Source organism: Arachis ipaensis, chromosome B08, assembly GCF_000816755.2.
Source record: "Arachis ipaensis cultivar K30076 chromosome B08, Araip1.1, whole genome shotgun sequence".
NCBI classification, from domain to species: Eukaryota; Viridiplantae; Streptophyta; class Magnoliopsida; order Fabales; family Fabaceae; genus Arachis; species Arachis ipaensis.
Window position 1 is genome coordinate 71,972,290 of NC_029792.2, and position 9,277 is coordinate 71,981,566.

The following is a 9,277-nucleotide window of genomic DNA, read 5'->3' on the forward strand; positions in this document are numbered from 1 at the left end:
TTGTCGTCAAGTAAAAACTCACAATAGAGTGAGGTCGAATCCCACAGGGATTGATTGGTCAAGCAACTTTAATTAGAGGAATGTTCTAGTTGAGCGAAGCAGAATTTGGTTTGAAAGTTGCAGGAAATTAAATGACGGGAAAGTAAATAGCAGAAAATGTAAATGCTGGAAGTAAAGAGCTGAAAGTAAATGACGGAAAGTAAATTACAGAATTGTAAATGGGAATGGGGAAGATGCTCATGAAAGCAAATTGCAGAAATTAAAGAGAATGGGTAAGATCAGAAATGGGGATTCATTGGGCTTAGGAGATGTTGCATTCTCCGGATCAAGTTCATTTTCATCTCTTCCTCAATCAATGCATTCATTGATCTCCTTGGCAATCTTAAGTGATCGAATTCCAATTCCTTGGTAATTCAATCTCTCAAATCTTGATCAATAGCCAATTCCTTGGTCAATTGCTCATGAGTAGAGATGAAGTATGGTCACTGATTATACCACATGCATTCCCAAATCAAGTGTTGGTAGGATTATAGTCACTATACCCAACCAAACCCAATTTGGTCCAACATGAGAAAGCATTTCTATCATGATCTCTTCATTCCTCTTCCAAGGTTCAGAAGAGATCCAAGTATGAATAGCTTCTTTTCCAAGATAACTACCCAATTGGATGAAGATTGAAAGCTTTCTAGTAAAATCAAGAGAAAAGATAGAAGAAGAGTAATGAAAATTAGTATTGATCCATCAAATTACAACAGAGCTCCCTAACCCAATGAAAGGGGTTTAGTTCTTCATAGCTTTGAAAATGGAAAACAAAGATGGAAAATACATTCTGAAAAATAAAACTAGAAGTGCAGAGAAAGTAAAATTATACAGAGAGTAGTTCTCAAAAGTTCCAACTTCCCCTCCCCCAAAAAAGGTGCTTCCTGATTCAAAACTACCCCTATATATACTACTCTTCTGATCTTCTAGTTGATTCTTCAAGTCTTGGATATGGGCCTTTGGATCTTGAGTTTGAAGAAGTTATCTTCTGCAATGGGCTTGCAGAGAGAAAGTGTAAAGTAGGAAGGTCTTTAGCTCAGGACGTTAGTTGCGTTAACGTTAAGTGAGAGTGTGAGTTCGAGAACGTTAGTGACAATCACCTTTTTCACTAACGTTCCTCACCCAGGGATGATCCACGTTAACTTCAACGTTAGTGGCACCAACGTGACCACTAACGTTGCCTCTTGGTCCTTCGCACACGTTATTGGGACTCACCTTTTCCAATAACGTTGAGAGTCTTCCCTCCCTACGTTAGAGTTCACGTTAACTTAGTTAACGTGGCTCTTAACGTAGGCTTGCCAATTCTTCGAGAACGTTAGTGACACTTACCTTTGTCACTAACGTTCCAAGGTGCCCCTACTTCCCACGTTAGAGTCCACGTTAACTAAGTTAACATGGCTTCTAACGTGGTAATGAGAGCCATCTCCAACGTTAGTGACAAAGGTGAGTGTCACTAATGTTGGCTCATCATCCTATCCTCAACGTTAGCTTCCACGTTAACTTAGTTAATGTGGAAGTTAACGTGGCTCATAGTGGCTCATTGTGGCTCATTCCAATGTTAGTGACAAAGGTGAGTGTCACTAACGTTGGCGATTGTTTGCTCTCTCCACGTTAACTAAGTTAACGTGGGAGTTAACGTAGCTCAGGGTGGCTTAGTCCAACGTTAGTGACAATGGTGAGTGTCACTAACGTTGGCCATTCTTTTTCTTCCCAACATTAGAGTCCACGTTAACTAAGTTAACGTGGAAGCTAACGTGGCCAATATGAGCTTGGTCCAACGTTAGTGACAAAGGTGAGTGTCACTAATGTTGGCTCCATTTTCTTTCTTCCACGTTAGAGTTCACGTTAACTTAGTTAACGTGACTCTTAACATGGGCTATGATGGCTTCGAGGGTGTTATTGGCGATTACTTTTCTCATTAACGTCGCAAGCTAGCTCCCATTCCACGTTGGTGGTCACATTAGTTAGACTAACGTGGCTGCTAACGTGGCTCTTTCTTGCTTCCTTTGTCCTGAAATCAAGCTATAAAGTGCATCAAAGTTCTAATCCACATCATGAGACATGCATCATCCAATTTGTCATCTAATTCATGTAAAATTCTCATAAAATCATGTAAAGTGCACAATGTATGCTTAAATCAAGATGTAAGTGAAATTCTACCCAAAACTTGCTTATTTCTTAAGAAAATGCATGAGACTACCCTAAAACAGTAAAGAAAAGGTCAGTGAAACTGGCCAAAATGCCCTGGCATTATAGGGGAAAGGGGGGGATCATTCATATTACACTAAGACACAATTTTAGCTAGTTTTTGGTTCTTTGTTCTTCTAGAGAGAGAAACTCTTGTTCCTCTCTAGATCTAGCTTTAATTTGATCTTCCCTTATTGAAGTTTGAATTGGATCTTGTTAATTACTAGTTTTAATTGTTTAATTTGAATTCTCTAGTATAATTTTGGTTAGATCTTATGTTAGTTTTATGTTTCCTTGTTGTTTGTCATTTTATACCCATTTCATGAATCTTGTAGATCTTGATTTGTTATTGTTGCATTGATGATTTCCATGATTAATTGTGTCGTTTGAGTGATTGTATGTTGATAATTGTTAATGGGTACTTGTTAGTTCCAATTTAATTACAATTTGAATATGTCTTTTATTAATGCTTACCATGTGTTTGATGAAATGTTTCCTTTGATTATGGAGTAGTTTTCTTTACTCTTGGCATAAGCTAAGGGAATTGAGTGACCTTGAGTCATTGGGTCTCATTGAATTGGTGATTTGAGAACCCTAGGTGATCAATTTGATACCCATTAACACTAATCCACTACTAATCTAATTAGTAGATAGGTTGGGACTTATGAGTTGATGTGATCAAACCTATTTAACATACTTCAAGCCTAGGAGTAGACAATACGTACTTAAGGCTTTTGAGAAGTAGACTTAGTGGGTTGGTACCTCATAATTGTCAATGTTTGATATGGAGACAAGGATGGTGACCTCAATTCCCATGCTTAGCCAAGAGTTGCTTTTATCATTCATATTTGAAAACCCAAAAATCTTGATTGTCTTGTCTTAGTTATAGTTACTTGTTTAGTTTAGAATAGAATCACATTGGATGTTACTTTATTAGTTTGGAATTATTTACAACTTGCTTTAGTCAATTGAATTAGTTTCTTGCATTTCAAGATTACTTGCTCATTAAGATTCCTAGTTTAATTTCTCGCTCATGACTTGCAACCCCGGAATTCTAACCAATGTTGATGCACATGTTTGCCCATTCCTTGTGAGACGACCCAAGGTTTGAATACTTCGGTTACTTTTATTGGGGTTGAACTTGTGACAACCAAATACCTTTCTAAATTTGATACTCGAGGATTGTTATTGGGTAGAGCTATACTTGCAACGGGATTTTATTGAGAAATTCTATACCGACATAGTCTTCGAAGCAATCAGGGGGTATGCTAATACTTCTTTCATAGAAGTCAGCAGTGGGGGTTGTATAGGATCCTAAAGTTCTTTTGAACTCTTCATTCCCATTTGGGTTCATGATGAAAGAAAGGTAGAAGAAGGAAGTAAAGAGAAAATAAAATAAATTATTTTTATTTTTATTTTTATATTAATTAAATTTGAAAATAAAAGCTTAATTAATTAAAAAGATTTGAAAATTAGATGATATAATTCGAAAAAGAAGAGAGAGAAAGAGAGAAGATATTTTCGAAAATTAGGAGGGAAAAGAATTAGTTAGGAAGTTTTGAAAAAGAAGAAAGACAAAACAAGTAACTAATTAAGAAAGATTTGAAAACAAGATAAGATAGAAGATTAGAAAAGATTTGAATTTAAAATTTAAAATTAGAAAAGATAAGATAGAAATTGAAAGAGATTTGAAAAGATTTGAATTTAAAATTTGAAATTAAAAAAAAAAAGATAAGACAAGAATTTGAAAAGATTTGAAAAAGATAAGCTTTGAAATTCGATTTTTGAAAAAGATTTGATTTTAAAATTTGAATTTTGAAAATTTAAATTTTAAATTTTGAAAATTGAATTTTAAAATTTTAATTTGAAATAAGATAAGATAAGATTTTTGAATTTTTAAAGAAAGATAGAAAGATAAGATAGTAATTTGAAAAAGATATGATTTTTGAAAAGATTTGAATTTGAAATTTAAAACTAGGATAAGATAAGATAATGATTTTGAAATTAAAATTTGAAAAATTTGTTGCAATTTTCGAAAATTAAAGCAAAAAGATAGGACAGATATTTTTTTTGATTTTTTGAATTAATGAAAAAAGAGAAAAACACACAAAATGACACCAAACTTAAAATTTTTAGATCTAAGACACCTAGAATTCGAAAATTGCAAAGAAAAATACAAAGAGACACCAAACTTAAAAATTTTAAGATCAAAACAAGAAGGAAAACAAGAACACTTTGAAGATCAAGAAGAACACTAAGAACAAAACTTAAAGAATTCAAAGAAAACAAGAACATGCAAAGGACACCAAACTTAAAAATTTTGAAAACCAAAGACACAAATTTCGAAAACTTCAAAAGAAGAACACAAGACACCAAACTTAAAGATTGACACAAGACTCAAACAAAAGATACTATTTTTGAAAATTTTTAGAAGACTCAAGAAATTCGAAAATTCAACAAGAGCAAAAATAAAAGACTAAAACCAAAGATCAAGATTGATAAAGAAAAGTAAAGGTTTTTGAAAAATTTTTTATTTTTTTTTTGAAAAAAGAAAATTAAAAGACTCAAACAAAATTAAAAACAATACCTAATTGGTTCACGGAATTGTGATCACACTTTTCACAACTCCGGTACAACTAACCAGCAAGTGCACTGGGTCGTCCAAGTAATAAAACCTTACACGAGTAAGGGTCGATCCCACAGAGATTGCCAGCTTGAAGCAAACTATGGTCATCCTGTAAATCTTAGTCAGACAGATTCAATTGGTTATGAGTTTTGATAATTGAAAGATAAATAAAACGTAAATTAAAATAAAGATACTTATGTAATTCATTGGTGGGGATTTCAGATAAGCATTTGGAGATGCTTTGTTGCTTCTGAACCTCTGCTTTCCTATTGTCTTCATCCAATCATGTGTGCTCCCTTCCATGGCAAGTTGTATGTTAGTGGATCACCATTGTCAAAGGCTACCATCTGTAATTGAAAAAGAAAAAGTACTGAATTAAGTATGAGAGTATATCTTGGAGAAGAAGTAAGCGTCAATTGAAAGAGAAACAATAGTACTTGCATTAATTCATGAAGAACAGCAGAGCTCCGCACCTTAATCTATGAGGTGTAGAAACTCCACCGTTGGAAAATACATAAGAGAAAAAGGTCTAGGCATGGCCAAATGGCCAACCTCCCAAATGTTAAAAATGGCATAAGCCTCAAAGTCCAAAAGTCCCTAAAACAATAGGAAAGACTAGTATTTATACTAAACTAGTTACTAAGGATTACAAAAATTGAGTAACTAAGTGCAGAGAGTGCAGAAATCCACTTCCGGGGCCCACTTGGTGTGTGCTTGAGCTGAGTGATGAACGGTCTTTTGTGTGGTTTAGAATTCACAAATGAATTCTCGTTGCAAGTATAGTTTCTAAACCAACAATAGTCCTTTCATACAAAAATTTGTTTGTCACAAGTACAAACCCCTAAAATCTATAAACCGAAGTATTTAAACCTCTGGTCGTTCTCCCTAGGAATTGCAATAAAGTGCCTTGTTATTGGTTATGGAGCCATGTTTGGGGTTTTTGAGATATTAGACATGAAAGGTAAATGGCAATGAAAATAAACTAACAACTACAAAGCTCTTGGCAAGGTTGTGAGAATTAGAAGTCCTATCCTAGTTATCCTCCTCAATTGTGACCACAATTATCCATTGCTACCACTTAGTTAACCTCTAACTATGAAGGAAAGTCAAGTGGATGAATCAACTTGATTCCACAAGTCCTAGCCAATTCTCAAGGGAAAGACTAGCTTTAGTGGTATCCAAATCAATTAGCAACTTCTAATTATCAATCAACAAGGGAATTAGATAACTCAAGCATCATTAATTACTCTACCATAGCCAAGAGGAATAAAATCTACACTAAAATCCAACCAAGCATTTCATCAAACACTTGGAAGGTAATAAAGGAAAGCAAAGTAATTTGATAACAACAATGAAATCTAACAACTACTTATTGCAAGGAATTGATAACAACAATCGAAGGAAACAAGATCTACATGAATTACCTCAAATTTCATTAAAAGAAAATAGAATGAACAAGAGTAGATCTACAAACAAAATAGAAGAAAGAAATAACAACAATAGAAGAATGATGAATGTAACAACATAAAATTGAAAGGTAGAAGAAGAGGAAAGCATGAATTGAAACCTAGATCTAAATTATTGAACTAAACCTAATCCTAATTCTAATCCTAGAGAGAAGTGAGAGCTTCTCACTCTAAAAAATAAAACTAAACTATCCTAATGTGTGTGTGTGAATGAATCCCCCCTCTTTCCTTCAATCCTTGGTCATTTTGGGTGTTTTCCCACCAAAATTCCAGCTCCAAATAGGTCTAGAAACCCTTCAAAATCGCCAGGCACGAGTTGCATTAAAGGAATCACGTGCGGACTGCGACGCGTACGCGCACAGCACGCGTACGCGTCCCTGGCCTATTTCGCGAGGTACGCGGACGCGCCTAGTGCGCGCGCGCGTCCTTGGCTGGGATTAATTCTTTGGCTTTTTATGCTTCTCTCCACTTGCATGCTTCCTTCCTCACTTCTTGGATCTATTTCTAGCCTTTTTCAACCTGAGATCACTAGCAAACACATCAAGGCATCTTATGGAATCAAGGAAGAAATAATATTGTCAAATTAAAGGCTTCGAAAGCATATTTTTACACTTAGGAATAAATAAGGGAGAGATCACAAAACCATGCTAATTCATTGGCTAAATGTAAGAAAAGGTTAGCAAAATGCTCTAAATCCAACACAAGATAAACTTTAAATATGGGGTTTATCAATCTCCCCACATTTAAACCAAGCATGTCCTCATGCTTGACCAAGAATGAAGCGAAGGGGTATGACATTTATTCAATGCAACTAAACTACCTATATGCAACTATCTAAATGAATCGTTAAGTGGACTAGAGATTTGAATCTTTGATTAACCTAGACTTTCCCACCTAACCTATACAATTAAATACCACCCTAACTAACCATCCTTCACTTTTTACATACTCATGCATTTTCTTTTGATTTTTCCCAACACTTATGCATTGATTCTTATTGAGCCTTGCTTTGGGGCATTTTGTCCACTTTTTATTCCTTTCTTTTTTTTTTCTTTGTTTCTTTCTTTTCCTATTTATTTTCTTTTCTTTTCTCTTCTTTTTGTTTCTTTCTCTCTTTCTTTTTTTTTCAATGCATAAGGTCTATACATTTAATCAATATATGAGTATGCACCCAATTTCCTAAATACAAATAAAAGACATTCTTTTATCCCCACCAATGTTCCTAATCTCCCCAAACTTGAATATAAGACATTCTCACTAGCCTAAGCCAATCAAAGATCCAAACAAGGGACTTTATTGTTTTCCGCTTTAGGCTTGTAATGTGCTAAAATACGAATAATTGGGTTAAGCATAGGCTCAAAATTGGTTAACAATGGAGGATAGAAGGTAGGCTATTTGGGTAAGTGAGCTAATTAAAATAATGGCCTCAATCATATAAATGTATGAATACAAGGAATAAATGGACATATAGAATCAAACAAATCAAGGATCACAATCATAGGAAGAGAACAATCACACACAAGAATGGAAAATGGGTGGTTATAAAATGTAACCACATCAATAGGCTCAAATCTCACATGCTTGTGTTCTTGTCTCAATACATGCTTCACAAAGTATGAATTCAAGCAAGTTACAAAAAAAAATTTTAATCAATTGGGGTGTGCTCTATGGATGGATTCTTTTGAAAATTTCATCATTTTGACTAAGCTTAGTAATACAATATTGTGATTGAGAGTTTATGAAAATTCCTTAGTTCACCCTTTTCTTTTCAATCAAAACAGGTTTCATATGCAAAAGGGGTTAACTAGGTCTTAAGAATTCCAAAATAGTTTCTAATCACAACCACAAGCTAAAAGATAACTATATAAGAAAAAAATCCAACTAAAGTATGAAATCTAGCATCCAAAATATCTAACATCCAAAACGACAAAGTATGAAACAATTAAGGCAAAAGCATCCCAAGTAATCCAAAACAAACAATATATACAACAGTGTGCAAAACAAGATAACTAGGAGAATATAACTAGGAAATATGCCAAAATGTTCACCGATCTACCAATGGTGCCAACGGCAACCTCCCCACACTTAAGATCAAGCATCGTCCCCGATGCTAATCCTTAGGCTCAAGGAGAGGTACACCGGTCGGCTCTAGCTCTGGCTGGGGCTGTGGCTAAGGTGTCTCCTGAGTAGCCTGGGTCTGGGATGGTACCTCCACATGAACTAGCTCCTCCTCGTGAGTATCCTCATCATGTAAATCTGCATGCTCCTCCTCGTGGGTCTCCTCATCCGAACCAGAAGACTTTGGCAGAGGGGGTAGCCCAAGGCCCTGGGCCACAAACATCTGGTCAATCCGATCCAGGCGATGCATGATCTGACGCTGGCCGTACTCCATGAACCGGAAAAGACGTTGAACCAGCAAGTAGGTTGATGCGCATAAACTTGTTATGCTACGATTTAGGAAATTGCACGATCGGCAAAATTCCTTCCGGCAAGTGCACCGGTTATCGTCAAGTAAAAACTCACAATTGAGTGAGGTCGAATCCCACAAGGATTGGTTGAGTGAGCAATTCTGATTAGAAGTGTGTTCTAGTTGAGCGGAATCAAGATTTAGATGAGAATTGCAGAATGTAAAATTGGCGGGAAAAGTAAATGACAAGAAATTGAAATGGCTGAATCTTAAATTGCATGAATTAAAGAGCAAAAGCTAAATTGCTGAAATTAAAAGGGGGTGGGGGTGATTGCATGAATTGAGTTGCAGAATGTAAAGAGAAAGTGGAAATCAGAAATGGGGAATTCATTGGGTGTTAGGAGATATTGAGATCTCCGAATCAAAACAACTTTTATCCCTTCCTCAACCAATGCATTCATTAAATTTTCCTTAAACTGGAGCTTAAACGTGGAAGCTGAGAAAGGTAGCCCTGGAGGTCGAACACGTTTAAGCTCCAGTTTAAGGTTAAAC